This window comes from Wolffia australiana, chromosome 8 (genome assembly GCF_029677425.1).
Source record: "Wolffia australiana isolate 7733 chromosome 8, ASM2967742v1".
NCBI lineage: Eukaryota > Viridiplantae > Streptophyta > Magnoliopsida > Alismatales > Araceae > Wolffia > Wolffia australiana.
The window spans coordinates 2,536,647-2,539,780 of record NC_135842.1 but is presented as its reverse complement, the minus strand read 5'-3'; positions in this window follow the sequence as shown (position 1 = coordinate 2,539,780).

Here is a 3,134-nt window from a genome sequence, read left to right as displayed (position 1 = left end):
AAGTTGGTGATGTGTGAAGCAGGTGTTATGTCGTGCTCATTAGGTATCATCTTGGCTCCCCGTGAAGAGTACAACGTCTAAGCGGGCCGTTGTGCATTCCTGCATCCAATGTTGCACATGATACACCACTTGGGGGGGATGTTCGACACAGGAGTCCAGAGTGTGTGGAGAACTGGAAGAGCAAGTCTCGCAACCCGATGACTACCTCAAGCCTCCCACGAAAGATCCTCTCAAGTAGTTGACGAAGGCAAATATGTGGCATTTAAATTCGTCGTTGAATTTTTTGTTGAACTATTTAAAACATGGTGTTTAACCTTACTCAGAATTGTATAGTGTAGGGTAAGGTTGTCTCCACAGGAACTGGCCTTTAGAGATGTATTCGATAATGGAGTTGTGAGTTATTAATAGTAAAAATAATAGAGATAGTAGGTATAGGAAGAATTGAGTAATTAATACATATATAGAAAATAATAGGTTAATGAGAGAAGTAGAGAATTACTAAATAGGAGTACTGTTTTATTACTAGGAAGGAAAAGAAGAATGAGGAAGAATCTAGATAGATAGGGAAATATTATTTTATTAAATTTAATTAGGCAATCAAGAGAAGTATTTATATATACAAAGAAGATATAAAGGGAGATAATAAGTAATTATCTCACTGCAATATAACCAAGTAGATCGGTATAAAGAGATGAAGATAATATATTTTTATAAAACTTTATAGATTTTTAATTAGTTATTATATAACTCATAGAACTTTATAGAATTTGTGTATTTAGTATGTTTTTATATTTTTTATATTTTTGTAGATATTTTAATAATTGATTTCATGAATAAAGGGTGATTTAGTCAAACACTTGAGAGATGTTCGACCAAATGCCCAAAATGGGGTCAAAATCTAAGGGATATATGAGTTAGTTAAAATTTATATGCTTTTTAGATAGGATATATAGATTTGGTGATAGTAGAAAATAAGGTGAAGAGATATTTCTATCGAACATCTATAAGGTGTTTGACAAAATGCCCAATAGAACTCAGAGTAAGACGAAGGAATATATTTTTAGATTTTATAAGGTTGATAACATGAAACTTTTGCAAATCAAAAAATAATGATTGAACACAGGAGGCGTTTGATGAAATGCTACAATGAATTCGCGGTGCAAACTTCTCAGAGAACTGGATATCTTCCTAGGTTTTCCAAGAGATCTGTAAATATAAATGGATAGGAGGAGATTTACTGGATTTAGGCAGCTGCTCGTGGTTGGTGAAGGCTCATGAGCTGGCTTCAACCATCTTGCACTTCAGGTAAGTGCTTCCAACTCCCTCTTCTGTGATCACTCTCTTCACGTTCTCCCTTTAGGTCTCAGCAATGTCACTGCCATCGACCAAGACAGTCGAAAGAAAATGAAAGGAGGAAGTAGAATACTTCCCTCCTGTTTTTATATCAAAAACGAGATTCGGAATTTGGTGGTAAAGATGGTTAATTGGGGGCCTTCAAAATTTGAGCACAATCTTACGGCTAGGTATGAAGATATTGCCATTTGACTGGCAATTAATCTTAGTTGTTGGATATTTTAACTCTCATCCATGAAAATATAATATGCTGCCCTTTTTTTATACACTGTCTTGATTTCTCCGCCCTCGGATCACGTTCTGACTTGTCATTGTGCCCTTCCACAAGTCGCAATCATTGCGGAGTAATAATACACTTCAGTAGATGAGAAAGTGCCACGTTGTCCCTTTCTGTCTCGTTTAAACCAAAAAAAACAAAGAAAGGTAAGCTTTACTATATATTTAATGCATGCGAGTCAATTGCCACATGCAATTAATGCACACAGTTAATTGATTCCGCGTATGAGAAATCTTTTTTTTACTTTATAAATGCAGGTGGAATCGATTTCCGCATGTAATCAATGCTCGTGGCTAATCTATTACACGTTTATTGGTTATGCCGAAGATTCTTATTTAATAAATGCACGGGAAGATCGATTTTCCACATGCATTTATTGCTTGAAAAAGCCAAGTCAAATAAAACAAAAAACACAGCATACCTTTTTCCTCGTCGCCCACGCCATGTGCTATTTGAGGTAATGATTGGCCCATTATGGCATCGTGCATTGCGATGCCATAATGAGCCAATAAAGTACTCGCTTAAGGCATCCAATCTTGAGCCGGAATTTTCGGGCGACTAACATGGATGTCACAAAAAATCATAAAAATATCATTTAAAATTGTAAATAATAATAAAAAACATTATTCTAATGCTGCAAATTATTTATTTGGTATATTATGCTAATGAAACTATAAAAAAATACGTAAACTTTTATAAAAATTACTAAAACCGTTAACAACCTCTAGAGAAGTGTTTTACACCATGCAAACAATTGTTCTTCAACGCATTGAAGTTAAATGTCATTTAAAAAATACTAAAAAAATTAAAAACAATTATAAAATCATTGTTCAAGTCATTTATGTCCATTTATGTATGATAGCATGCAAATGTGGCCTATAAAACACCTATATATAGTATAATATTCATCAATTTAACATTATAATTTGCAAGTTATCATACGCCCTGCTGAAATCATTGCCACTCCACAACAATGTACCATTGTTACTTTAGATGACTTCTTCATCCATCAATCATCATTCATTTGCATGAAGTGTTAGAGATATCAATAACATGCTCGAAAGGAACTCCCCTTGACAATTTGGATTCCGCCTTTATGTATGTTAACACGCAAATGTGGCCAATAAAACACCTATATGTAGTGTAATATTCATCAATATAACATTATAATTTGCAAGTTATCATACGCCCCACTTAAATCATTGCTACTCCTATAGCAATGTAGCATTGTTACTTGAGATGACTTCTTCATCCATCAATCCTCATTCATCTGCATGAAGTGTTAGAGATATCGATAACATGCTGAAAAGGAACTCCCCTTGACAATTTGGATTCCGCCTGGTCAAGAATATGGGCGCCATCCCTCTTTGTTTGGGTAGAGCTAATGAAATGAGATAGAAAGCTGTAATTCTCTCCATATTTGACACTATGCTTTAAGCGTTCCTCACTACCCTCTTTAAGTGGTGGACCTCTCGGCTCTCATATCAAGGACAATCTCTTCCAG